Here is a 13,790-nt window from a genome sequence, read left to right as displayed (position 1 = left end):
TTTACTGCTTTGGCCCTAGAAATCATAAATGACTATGGTAGAATGTAACTTTTAAGAGAGGTGTAGAAGGCATGGTTTAACATCCAGTTTTGAGAATACAATTTTTATTTGTGTTTACAGTTCTTTTAAGATTTATTTATTTATTTGGAAGCCAGAGTTACAGAGGAGAGGCAGCGAGAGAGAGAGAGGTTTTCCGTCGGCTAGTTCACTCCCCAATTGGCAGCAGTGCCACAGCACTGACCCCTTATAGTTCTTTTCAAATCATTTTACACTGTCTTTTTATTCATCTAGTACGGAGACAAACAGAGGAATGGACACAGAGCTAACATAGCTGAATATTCAAGAAGACAGGTTAAGGGGTTAAATGCCTTATATCATTTATATACCTTCGATTAATTCTGGGGACAGTATTATCTGGAGTTTACAAAGGAGAAACTGAATGGAAAGAGCTTGGAAAAACATGGTGTTTTTTAATATCATTAAAAAGTCTAAGTTAAAGGCCAATCAAGGGGCCAGCGCTGTGGCATAGCAGGTAAAGCTGCCACCAGCATTGATATTCCATATGGGTGGAGGTTGAGTCCCGGCTACTCTGCTTTCAATCCAGCTCTCTACTATGGCCAGGGAAAGTGGTGGAAGATGGCCCAAATCCTTGGGCAGCTGCACCTGTGTGGGAGATACAGAAGAAGCTCCTGGCTGCTGGCATCAGATCAGTACAGCCCCAGCCATTGTGACCAATTGGTGAGTGAACCAAAAGATGGAAGATGTCTCTCTCTCTCTCTCTCTCCCCTTCTACTCTGTGTAACTCCGACTTTCAAATAAATAAATAAATCTTTTTTAAAGAGCTAATCAACATATAATACTAGTTTTAAAAATCTTTCTTTTGTCTTGGGTCTCAGTTTTTAAAATCTGATTTCTCATAGGGAAAAAATGTGAGAGATACAAAGAGTACCTACAAAAATAATTTACACTGTAAAGAACCACAGAGGATTATAACTTGTCTAGAAAACAAAGGAGATTTGGCCAGCGCCGTGGCTCAACAGGCTAATCCTGCGCATTGCGGCGCTGGCACACCAGGTTCTAGTCCCGGTCGGGACGCCGGATTCTGTCCCGGTTGCCCCTCTTCCAGGCCAGCTCTCTGCTGTGGCCAGGGAGTGCAGTGGAGGATGGCCCAGGTCCTTGGGCCCTGCACCCCATGGGAGACCAGGATAGGCACCTGGCTCCTGCCATCTGATTGGTGCAGTGCGCCAGCCGCGGCGGCCATTGGAGTGTGAACCAATGGCAAAAAGGAAGACCTTTCTCTCTGTCTCTCTCTCTCTCACTGTCCACTCTGCCTGTCAAAAATTAAAAAAATAAATAAATAAAAAAAGAAAACAAAGGAGATTCAAAGTTTCTATTATTTCATGGTAATTTTTTCTTATTTTTAATATCAAGATAGTATGTAAATTTGCAGTGCTAGGTATTTGTGTGTTGTTTGATATGTTTTATTTTTAAGCAGAAATTCAAAGAGATAACTGGGTAACATGGGGTTCTATATCTCTGATTACTTCTCTCAATTAGAGATCATGGGATTAGAGTTGGTGCTGGATTAAGAATGCTTAAATCTTTATCCACTGACTTCACACCACCATTCACTATGAAAGACAATATTCTTTGGGTAGATTGCTCTTTCTTGCCAGACTGTAAACTTCATGGGGTCTAGAAACACTTGCTTTGACACTAAAACTCAGCATCTTGACAGTCAGTCTTTTAGTTGAATGAATAAATGATATACAAAATAAATATTTCTGCCCCTCAAGAACTGCCTAATAGAGAAGAAAATAAAAATTGATTTGATGACTGTCAGTATTAGGTGAATATATAATTTGTTGTTCTGACATAAGCTTGGTCATAAAAAGGGCATATTAATAATGACACAGAGTTGAAGTGTATAAACATCTAGGGTCAAGCGGGTTAAATGTTCACCCTAGCTATGTAAGGCATTCCATGTCAATAGGAGAGGAAGGAGGAAGAGGGGAGGGAGTGTAGGTGGGAGAGTGGTTACAGTGGAAAGAATCTCCATGCTCATTAATTATTAGCAAAGAGAGAATCTATGATCATTTGTTGCTTAAGAAAGGGTGATAGGCATTATTTAATTATAATGCAGGCATTTAATGTTTTCCTGTCTCTGAAATAGGAAGTCTATAACTCAGAATTCCTTGCTGTTTCATCAAAAACAATTCAAAACAAAAACCTAATTAAGCATAAGAGGAAGTTATGCATTAGAAATGTATTCTAATCTCTAGGAGATTCAGGGTTTGGAAAATTAATCCCAAATCTTGCTGCAAAATATCCCATATATTTTCCATGACCACTACCAGTAAGCATAAACTCTTTTTTTTAAAAGATTTATTTATTTATTTGAAAGTCAGAGTTGCACAGAGAGAGGAGAGGCACAGAGAGAGGAGAGGCAGAGAGAGAGAGAGAGAGAAAGATCTTCCATCTGCTGCTTTACTCCCCAATTGGCCACAATGGCTGGAGCTGAGCTGAACCAAAGCCAGGAGCCAGGAGCTTCTTTCAGGTCTCCCACATGGGTTCAGGGGTCCAAGGACTTGGGCCATCTTCTACTGCTTTCTCAGACCATAGCACAGCTGAATCGGAAGTGGAGCAGCCGGGGCTCGAACCGGTGCCCATATGGGATGCTGGCACTGCAGGTGGCAGCCTTACCCGCTACGCCACAGCACTGGTCCCCATAAACCCTGTCTTCTGCAGAACCAGTACCCCAGACACCAGCCACAACATGACATCCCACGGCACACCCACTCCTGGCAATGTTCTGCAGCTCCTGCTCCTCTCCACTTTCACTGGAAGGATCTGCAGCTCCTTTTTTTTAATGCGAGTAAGTCCGATTGAGATGATGTCCCTGATACACTTGGCTGGCAAGAGCCATGGCATGTGTCCATGACCTAGCTAAATGCAAAGCTGGAACATTTTAAACTTTTCAATGCCATGGTGAGACAATGACTCCATCTAATGAAGTAAGGTATTTTTCAGGGAGTCTAGAGAATCAAATATGACAAAATGACAAATCTTAACAAAAGACTGTCATGGTAGAGAGGAAAAGAACCCAAAATGTACTTTTCTATCTTTTCTTTTCTGATATAAGTGCCTAAAAACAAAGCCAAGGAGGGCTGCCACAGACCCATTCTGAAAATTCCTTAATATCTTCATTTTCATCCAAATTAATATTTTATTTGAAGAAAATAAACTTTTACATAAATGAAAATGTAATACTGCAGACAAGTGTACAGGAGAAAATAGGCACTCAGTTACCTTAGAAAAATCTGGGTCCATTAATGTGTTCTTCCAGAACCAATGCTGCAGTACAATAGAACCACAGCCTCTGATATTCCCCCTCCACCCTGATGGATCTTGGGTTTTCCTCCCACCTCCCCTCTCCTGTGAATATCTAAGTAGTAGGACAAAAGGAATCCAAAGATACGATGATGGTATTTAACATGGAATAAACATACTGTTTTAGTCAGTACAATCCTCAATACTACAATAATTATTTCTAGTTCACTGATTACAAAATTAAGTATATGAAATCTATTCCTAATTAATCATTCCATCGAGAGCTTAATGTAGACTTTCAGAGGTGAAAGAAATAGAGATATGTGTAGAGATGTGTATCTCTATAATACAGATTTACCTCTGTACTTTATAGGCAATATACCATGTTTGTATTTTTTTTGCAGTCTGGCATAGTTTATTACATCCAGCTTGTCACTTTGGAAATTTTATAATTAGACATTAATATACAAAAAATTTTGAATCTTTACAGATGATATAGAGCACCCTAGGCCCTCCCAGGGCAGAAAACAGATCAAGAGCTCATACACTGGCTTCAACCACAAGGAGCAGATGAAGATATCATCGGAAAGATACCTATCCCTGCAGTGTGGCTGCTGAGCAGTTCTGCCCTTACAGATCTCGTCTGGTTCAGGTCACTGAAGAAGGTTACAGGCTTTCTGACATTCCTAAAGATTTCACTGATGAGGATCTAAGATATCTTTACTCTGCTAAGAGCCTCAGAATGGTTTGTACAATAGAATGTTACTTTTTCCATGTGAATATGCCTTAAAGCAGTAGAAAGCACACTGATAACTTTCTAAATTAATTCCCTTTGCTGGAGCTTGGTCAGATGAGCTTCTCCACCTCCCCACCAGTCAGGCATTTTGCCAGGTTTGCCAAGATGTGGCTGGAATTGCAGGACAGATGGGCAAAGTCTGAAGCAGGAAGGTAAATGGTTCAGCCTCCTGCCATCCACACCTTGCTCTAAGGGAGGCAAAGCATGAGATGCCAGCAGGCAGTACCTGCACCCTTGTTCTCCTGCAGCACTGTGCTACCTTTCTCTAGACCACTTCCTCCACCACTGGCACCCAAGAGCCACCTCCAAACATGCAGAGAACATTTCTATTATACAAAGAGTTTGTGGAACATGGAATTAAAAGATAGGTGTAAGGGCCAGCATTGTCAAGCAGCAGGTTTAGCCACTTTTTGCGATGTGGACATCCCATAGGGGAGGTCCAGCTCAGTCCTGGTTGCTCTGCTTCAGCTTCTTGCTGATGCAGCAGATGTTGACTTATGTGCTTGGGCCCCTGCCACCCATGTGGGAGACTCAGAGGGCATTCTTGGCTCATGACTTCTACCTGTACCAGCCCTGCCCCAGCTATTGCATGCACCTGGCGAGTGAGCCATCAGATAGAAGATCTATCTCCCTACCTCTCTCTGCCATCTTAAAAAAAAAGGTACAAAGAAACTGAAAGCCATACATATGGAATATACATAGTATGAATTATGTGTAGCTCTCACAATTTATTTAGTTATTTTTGAACTTAACACCTTAAAAAAAAAAACTTGAAAGACAGCAACTGAGATCCTCCATCCACTGCTTTATTTTCCAGATGTCCATAACAGCTGGGGCTGGCCCAGCCAGGAACTCCAAGCCTTTAAGCCATCATCTGCTGCCTCCCAGGTGCACAAGCCTGACCCACTATGAACAGATGCCCCTACATTTTTTTATTTTTCCACAAACTTTTTGAAGTCACTTTTGCCAAAAGGTTCCTGACACCTCTCTTGTTGCTTTCATAGCGGCAGACTCTGGAATGCTATCTCCCAGTACAGAAGAGAGCCTCAGCAGTCCTCGGGGGCCAACAAGTAGGCAGATGGTGATAGCGTGAGCAAATCCCATACATCTTTGTTGTTAATGTAACTGTGAATGTGGCCAGTGCTGTGGCTCACTAGGCTAGTCCTCTGCCTGCGGTGCTGGCACACTGGGTTCTAGTACCAGTTGGGGCACCGATTCCATCCCGGTTGCTCCTTTTCCAGTTCAGCTCTCTGCTGTGGTCCAGGAAGGCAGTGGATGATGGCCCAGGTGCTTGGGCCCTGCACCTGCATGGGAGACCAGGAGGAAGTACCTGGCTCCTGGCTTCGGATCGGCACAGGTGCCAGCCATAGCAGCCATTTGGGGGTGAACCAATGGAGGGAAGACCTTTCTCTGTCTCTCCCTCTCTCACTAACTCTGCCTGTCAAAAAAAAAAATGTAACTGTGAATGTCCATATAATTTTGTTCTGTTTACACAAAAATATCTTTGTTTAACAATTGAGGATTGATGCTGTAAAAACTGTCCTCAAATTTTTTGCTATTTTATTATTTATAAACCCATTTTGAAGATTTGTAGATCCATAAGTCCCTTGAGGACAGTGCACCCTGGTTTTGATATCCTTCACAGAAATAAATACAAACTGATTTCCATGGTGGGGGGAATCACTACAAACTATTGAACTTGTCACAAATAAGAGGCTGGGAGAATGGCTGCTCTGGTTATGCATAGTAACTACTATAGCTCTTAAATAGGTATAAAGAATCTGACTGTAGGAAATAAATATAAAGAATTGTCTTGGGCCCTCTGCCAGCTCTAATCCTCTCATTAGGGAAGTGACAGTCCAACAGTCATGTGTGCACACCTGAGAGGGATGCAGCACTGCCCCTCAGGGCAGGCAATGAGCTCTTCCCCTTCAAATAGTGGCAAGGTTGCAGCAGGCACACAAGGAGTTGCTCTTCCTTTAAGTAACTGGGGAGTATTTGTCAAAAGTATTAAACTAAAATTTGGGAATCTCTGTATTGCCCTATCCTCACATTACTTAACATTCAATTACATGTTTTAAAAGATTTTATTTATTTATTTGAGAGGTAGAGTTACAGAGAGAGAGGCAGAGAGAGAAAAGGGGTCTTCCATCTGCTGGTTCATTCCCTAAATGGCTGCAATGGCCAGAGATTGGGCCGATCTGAAGCCTGGAAATCAGGAGCTTCCTCTGGGTCTCCCATGTGGGTGCAGGGGTACAAGCGCTTGGGCAGCTCACTAGCATGCTGCCTGGTTCCACTGTTCAAGCACACATCTCCCATTCTCTTTTGGCGGGTCTACTGTAAAGAAAGGAGAGTATCTACAGTAATTAATATCTTACTGTTGCTCTCGCTGTCCGCCTGCAGGCCTGAGGGAAGAGCACCTGAATACGCACTGTGGAGTTCTGGACATAGTTTCCAAAATTCAGTCTCTTTGCAGCTTAGGGACTCTGTCCTCGTCAATCACCTGAAAGCCTGCAGGAGTAGGGAGAAACTGTGTTTGAAGAATTCACAAATAAAGTGCATTGAAGTCAACCACTACCACCTCCACCACACCCCTAATTCAGGGTTCTGGCAAATCCCAAACGGACCAGGAGTGACTCAGGAGGTGACCTCGACTCTCAAAGGCTCCAAAGAGCCTGGTGCACCCAGGGTGAGCTCAGTTCATCGCCCTCCCGCCCCCGCCACCAGGACGCCCGGCTCCCAGATCCTCCAGGAGGCGAGAGGCAGCCCCGCAGGTCCAGGCACATGCGGACATGCATCCAGAGCTGTCCCAAAAAGCAGGCCCAGCTCGGGTGTCGCCTCCTGACAAAGTCGCTGTCTCCTAATCCCTCCCGGAAGGCTGCAGGCCAGCACCCTGAATCGAGGCCCTCCCGTGAAGGAAACTGCCCCCATGGGAACCCTGCTCCACTTGCGGGCAGGGCTAGGGAAGAAGGGCTAAGCCAGCCTCCGCCCCAGGACTGCAGCCTGGGAAAGTCCAGGGCCCCAGCGCCCCTGCCGGGCGTGGCGTCTCCCTGAGTGCGCTCTGAGCCTGGCCTCAGCTATCAGCAGCTCCCTTGCTTCCAGAATCTGCTGCAGGGCGGCTCAGGCTCCGCCTGGCCAGGGGCCTCGGACCAATCCTCCCTGTCCTGGGACAGGACCGGCGCTGCCAGACTTGCCCCACGCCTGGCTGGCTATAAAGGTCATTGGCGGGCAGCTGGTAGTTGGGGTGTGTGCAGGTGACGTGGGTGGTGTTACGTTCTTGGCCATTGAGCTCAATTTCAGACATTGGGACAAGAACACAGGCGGCAGCGTCGAGAGCTAGGAGAGCCAGGAAGGGAGGCAGACCCGGTGAGTGCGACCCTCAGCCTCTCCCGCCAGCCTGCTGTAGGCATCCAGGGCAGCAGAGTCCTGCGGGGTCCCTAGAGATCCTGGCTGCGCTGTGCCTTCCGTCATCCACCCTCCTGCGCTGCCGCTGGGGCAGTGTTTCTGCGGTTGGATGTCTCGTTCGAGTCCATGGTCGTTTTCTCATGATGGGCTGACCTCACGCAGTGACAACCATGGAACAAATCACTGTTCTGCGGCATCTGCCTCCCAGGAGCGTTGCGGGTTACAGGGGGGCACGGGTGAGGCGGTGGCACCTCCTGTGCGTGGTCTCTGGCCCGTCCAGGACCGAAGGTGGAAAGGGAAGCAGAGGAGCTGGCTCAAGGTAGTCCCGCTGCGGGTTCCATCAGGTGTGAAATGTCTCCCGATTGCGGTTAACCTTGCAGGGAAACTGTCCCCTTTGGTGGGCCAGAGACAGCATCTGCTTTATTAGCTGTGCAGTATATTGAAAATTAAAATTGGGGCAGTCCTATCTTTAGTCCTCACAGCAGCACTTACATTATGAGGAACACATGAAACTGCTCAGTAATTCAGTGCTGAGTTTAATATTAGGTTGGTAAGCCTGCTATTGGCTTTTGGTTTGTTTGTAGCTATTGGACGACTTTATTTGGTAAAAATGCATTCAGGTCAGTAGTGTACTCAAGGATGGTCATTTAGTGAAATGTACTTTTTTTTACGAGTAAAAGATTGGAAGACACGATTGAGCTACCTCAAAACTCCACCACTTCTGGGAAGGCCACAGTTGGCAAGAAAAGCACGTAGCAAACTTTCATCAAGTAAGTTGAGATTCCTGTGTTTGCAATCTGAACAGCTCACTGCTGAGCTGGGAGGGGAACTGCTCTTGCAGACTTTCCCCGAAGGAAGCACTGCTGTGGTCAGAAGCATTCCAGGAGCTGCTGGCCTGCAAATGTGAATTAGTCTTGAATTTAATCCATTGCAAGTATCTTGACAAGAATGCAGAAAGGCTGTGTCCTCAAACACACATGAGCAGCTCCCCAAGGGGAATGAGACTTAACCTAGAAGGCCTGTTTATCTCCCTTTATCTCAGCATATTCACCCCAGGTGGGGGAGATAAATCACCCTTCAGTTCTGCAATGGCAGTGCTCTTGGTGGAGGCTGAGGATGCTTTTCATTGCAGGCAGTGTTTGCAAGAGACTTAGTTCCCTGACGATTTGTGCCTCTCCTACAAATACATTTTGGCATTAAAAACAAACTGAAGTATTTATGTTTTAGTAGTATGGCACCAACTTAAGTATTTTGCCTACTGGCATCTTTGTCTTTAAAGAGCTAAATCCTCAGGACTACAGGATTGAGTAAAAACTGGAAAATGGCTAATCCTAGTACTAGAAAAGCACAAGGGATTATTTGATCATTCGGTTCTTCATATTTCACATGCTTTTTTTTTTCTACTTTTCCCTTCCTACAGATATTCTGGCTGTATTGAAGGCTTTTTTAAAAACTGAATTCTGTGAGGGAAATATAGGCTTTTGGCTGTCTTGTGAAAACTTCTGAAAAATCCACCCACCCCAGAAGCTATCCTTAAAACCAAGGTAAATATATACAGTCTTCATAGAAAAAACCCCCAAAGAGGTAAGACCAAATTCCTCATTTCAGCATAAAGTGTACACCCTTGGCACCAAGAAGCAACAAAGGAAGTAAAGATATAAGACTAAAGCAAGGGCCAGGGAATCTGAAAAGCTTCCTTTCCTGGTGTCCTGGCTTTCAACTAAGTATCCCCAGACCTGGCAGGTGGAGCTCATCACAGGTTACAGCTTCTGATTTTCACTTTCAAAGAGCAGAGCTCCCTTCTCTAACGAAGGATAATGAGTGATCTTTGTTTCAGATGAGCTTGCTTTCAAACCAAAACTCTTATTATCCAAAATATACAAGAAGCTACAACTCCCAGCTGTACAACTGCCTGGAAAAGGGTGTACAACATGATGTTTTACTTATTTGAAAGGCAGAGTTGCAGAGAGAGTTCTTCCATCTGCTAGTTCACTCCCAAAATGGCCACAGTGGTCAGGGCTGGGTCAAGCTGAAGCCAGGAGCTTCCTCCAGGTCTCCCATGTAGGGGCAGAGGACCAAGCACTTGGGCCATCTTATGCTGCTTTTCCCAGCAGGGAGTGGGTAAGAACTGGAGTAGCTGGGACTCAAACTGGCATCCATATGGGATGCTAGTGCTGCAGGCATCAGTGTAACTTGCTATGCCACAGCACCAGTCCCAGGTAGAACACTTATCCCTGTTTTTTGGAATCAGAGTTCTACTAGGGCTTGAGTGAAAAACCAGAGATCACCACAGACACCATGGTTGATGAGAAAAAGGGAGCCCCAGAGTAGAGGACATGTTCTGTTTCCTAAGGCAGAAGTCTGTGACTGCCAAAGAGACTGCCATTCAATTCAGTTCCCTCAGAACTATTGATTCCAAGCTAGGTAGTGAGTCAGGAAGCTGGTGACTGTCCAGGAGATGCTTGTATCAGAACAGCTTCCACCACTGTACAGACACAGGCAGGAAATATGTGGTCTGAGGGGGTGGGTCTTGCTGGAAAAGCAGGACTGTGAGATAGAAGATAATGCAATGGAATGCTGTTGACCTAAACTCATTTAAAATCAATAGGTCTGGGATTCTGTGGCCTTAACTACCTAGCTGTATATCTTTCACTAAATCAGTTCATGTTACCACATAGTGGTTTTGAGTCCCAACTAATGTAACATGTTGACTATGTGGAAGAGTACTAAAGTTCTTGTGACTCCATTTCATGCATGCTATTCTTGTGTATTGCTGAACCTGAAATGATGTTTGAATTGTTAAATGGTATATAAAATAGTGAGTGCTTGTGTGTAGAAAACCACAGTGTCTATTACAAGTGCCAAAAACTCTTGAAGGCAGTTAAGCTTTGAAGTGGTCCTTGATTATTTGAATACATTTATTTTGATAAATAATGTCATTGAATACTTACAGTCCAGGTGTGAGCTGATTTGATGTTGATAACTAGAATTATGACCAACATAAGGGGAAGATCTTTGTAGTAGAGAAGAAGTGTGCATTACTGTGTCTGTGCAGGGAGAACTGACAGCCCCAGAGCTGAGATGAGGGTGGCAAGGAAGATGCTCTTTCTAAACCTAAGTCACAGCACATCCTTAGACCCACCCAGGGTAAAAATTTTACCCAGGGTAAAAATTACTAACAGAATCTTTTATTAAACATCAGGGTCTTTGATGAGAATAGAACATTGACCTAAATCCCTTTTTGAGGATTAAGAAACAACTAAATAGAAGTGAACTGTACGGAGACAAACACCAATGTTACATTACTCAACTCTCCACTGCACCAATGAAGGAAGAAGACAAATGGGGAATATGGGCCTTCCTCTTTTCTTTGGTTCCAACTAACATGGGCTTCCAGAAGACATACATGGAAACTGTTCTCTTCGTGGTCAACACAGATCTCAGAATTTCCCTTATTCATTTGCCTTCACTTGCCTAACAGATTTTGATTATGTTACTTTAGGTAATGAGGAAGGCAACAGAAGTGCACTTTTCTCCCTCATTTTTATAACATTTATTTGAAAGGCAGAGTAACAGAGAGGGTGTAGAGACAGACCTTCCATCTACTGGTTCACTCCCCAAAATGATCACAATGGCCTGAGCTGAGCCGATCCAAAGCCAGGAGCCAGGAGCTTCTTTCAGGTCTCCCACAGGAATGCAGGGGCTCAAGCACTTGGGCAGTCCTCTGATGCTTTCCCAGGCACATTAGCAGGGAGCTGGATTGAAGTGGATCAGCCAGGACTTGAATCAGTGCCTATATGGCAGTGGCTTTACCCACTGTGCTACAGTGTGGGACCCATATATGTATATATTTCAAAGACTCATTTATTTGAAAGGCAGAGTTAGAGAGGGAGAGGCAGAAGAAGAGAGATCTTTCAACCTCTGGTTCACTCCCCAATTGTCCACAACAGTGGAGGCTGGGCCAAGCCAAAGCCAGGATGTTGAACAGTGCATAATCTCTAAGTATTAAATTGAAAAGGCTGAAGCTGGTACCATGGCATATTGGGTAAAGTCACCACCTGCAGTGCTGGCATCCCATATGGGCACTGGTGCATGTCCTAGCTGCTCCGCTTCTAATCTAGCTCCCTGCTAATGTGCCTTGGAAAGCAGCAGAAGATGGCCCAAATACTTGGCTCCTGAATCCATGTGGGAGACCTGAAAGAAGCTCCTGGCTTTGGATCAGCCCAGCTCTAGCTTTTTGCAGGCACTTGGGAGTAAACCAGCAGATGGAATATCTCTTGATGTATGTCTCTCTGTAACTCCTTCAAAAATAAGCCTTTAAAAAAATAAAGTTTATTGACATGTGCTATGATCCAATCCAGTAAAAATAAGAGAAGCAATAACTATCACTACCTATATTTTTATCTAATCTAAGTATTGTGTAAACTAAAATATACAATACTAGGAGTATACTATCAGTAATTACACTACTAAGGCGGGGGCTGCAGTGCACAGGTTAATCCTCTACCTGCAGTGCTGGCATCCCTTATGGGTGCCAGGTTCTAGTCCTGGTTGCTCCTCTTCTGGTCCAGCTCTCTGCTGTGGCCTAGGAGGGCAGTGGAGGATGGCCCAAGTGCTTGGGCCCCTGCATCCACATGGGAGACCGGGAAGAAGCACCTGGCTTCTGGCTTTGGATCAGTGCAGCTCCAGCCATTGTGGCCATTTGGGGAGTGAACCAATGGAAGGAAGACCTTTCTCTAACTCTACCTGCCAAATAAATAAATAAAATCTTTTTTAAAAGTAATTACCAATACTCAGTGATTATAATTAAAAATTTTAATAACTATATTGATTCTTTTTCTTTTTTTTTTGACAGGGAGAGGTAGACAGAGAGACAAAGAGAAAGATCTTCCTTCCATTGGTTCACCCCCAAATGGCCGCTATGGCCAGCACTATACCAATCCAAAGCCAGGAGCTGGGTACTTCCTCCTGGTCTCCCATGCAGGTGCAGGGCCCAAGGACTTGGACCATCTTCTACTGCTTTCCCAGGCCGTAGCTGAGAGCTGGATTGGAAGTGGAGCAGCCAGGTCTTGAACCGGCACTCATATGGGATGCTGGCACTTCAGGCCAGGGCGTTAATTACTGTGCCACAGTGTGGGCCCCAGTCCTAGCAGTTCTATGTTGTTTAGCATTTCGTCTTCAGTGCCAACTGCTAATAATACAGTAGAGTTGTAGAAGACCTGACAGTCATGCAAACCTTACCACAACCTAGTACTGTGTAGAATAAATCCTGTAAATATAAAGACAATCTTACTTCACAGCGGAGGAAGAACTAGAGGGGTAAAATAAGTTGCTAATGTCACTTAGCTCTTTTGGTACAGAAACAAGGAAGGGTCTCAGCTTTATGCCACTTGCATCAACTAGATGAGCCTGCAATTTTAAAGACACTCATCTTGGGCTCCGGGAGTTTAAATGAATTTTCCAAGGTTACATGACAAAGAAGCACCAAAGCCAGAAGTAAAAATTATTGCTCTCATCTTTCTCTTCCTTATCCACTATGGAAGTCTGATTTACAGTTGTAAATTATTCTAATATCATTTACAACCAAGAAGCATTATTTTTTGCTAACTTTAACAATGAAACTATTTTTAGCCATTGAGGAATTTATTTTAATGAAAGATATAGACATACTTTTTTGTTTTGTTTTTTTAATTGGAGATGCAAAGAGACAAACAAGTAGACAGAGAAGTGGTATTCACCCTCTAGTTCACTGCTCAAATGTCCACAGTGGCCCGGGCTGGCCCAGGAGCAGGGAACCCCATCATCTGAGCCATCACTTGCTAGCTCTCAGGGTTTGCATTTCCAGGGAGTTGGAGTCAGGGGCTGGAACTGGGAATCAAACCCAGAAACTCCAAAATGAGACACAGGTATCTAAACCACAAGGCTACACCCTGGCTTCCAGACTTGTTTTTTCACGAGTCATCTGAAAATGAAAGTTAATTTGGACCTGAAATCAAAGGCTCTGGAGTCCTCAGGTGTGTGTGTCTATGCATGAGAGTTAGTTGGGTTGCCCAAGCAGAGTCTGCAGTTTAGGGAGAACAGCAGAGTGAAACGTGTGTCAGAGGATGTCAGCACTGGAGAGGTGGCTGTGCTCTAGTCAGAGGCTGAGGAGGACGAGTCCACAGAGAGCAGCAGCACCAAGGGAGTATGCTAGAAGGTAGGGAGAAAAAAGGTTGAAAAACAAATATGTTAAAAAGATTTGTTTATTTATTTGGAAGAC

General features: G+C 44.6%; 1 protein-coding gene across 2 annotated transcripts in view; it reads right to left on the bottom strand.

Moving 5' to 3' along the window:
* The window catches only part of LOC133747077 (zinc finger protein 436-like), a 58,789-nt gene that overhangs the window by 35,036 nt on the left and 9,963 nt on the right, over positions 1-13,790 (bottom strand). The window contains exon 4 of one of the 2 annotated variants that reach the window (XM_062175221.1): positions 6,505-6,637. The gene's annotated coding sequence lies outside the window, so the exon portion shown is untranslated. Of the gene's footprint in view, positions 1-6,504; positions 6,638-12,971; positions 13,721-13,790 lie in introns of those variants that run through there. The other variant, XR_009864269.1, reaches the window with a different exon arrangement.

This window comes from Lepus europaeus, chromosome 18 (assembly GCF_033115175.1).
Source record: "Lepus europaeus isolate LE1 chromosome 18, mLepTim1.pri, whole genome shotgun sequence".
NCBI classification, from domain to species: Eukaryota; Metazoa; Chordata; class Mammalia; order Lagomorpha; family Leporidae; genus Lepus; species Lepus europaeus.
Note: the sequence above shows the minus strand (reverse complement) of the source record. Positions and strands in the feature narration are given on the sequence as shown.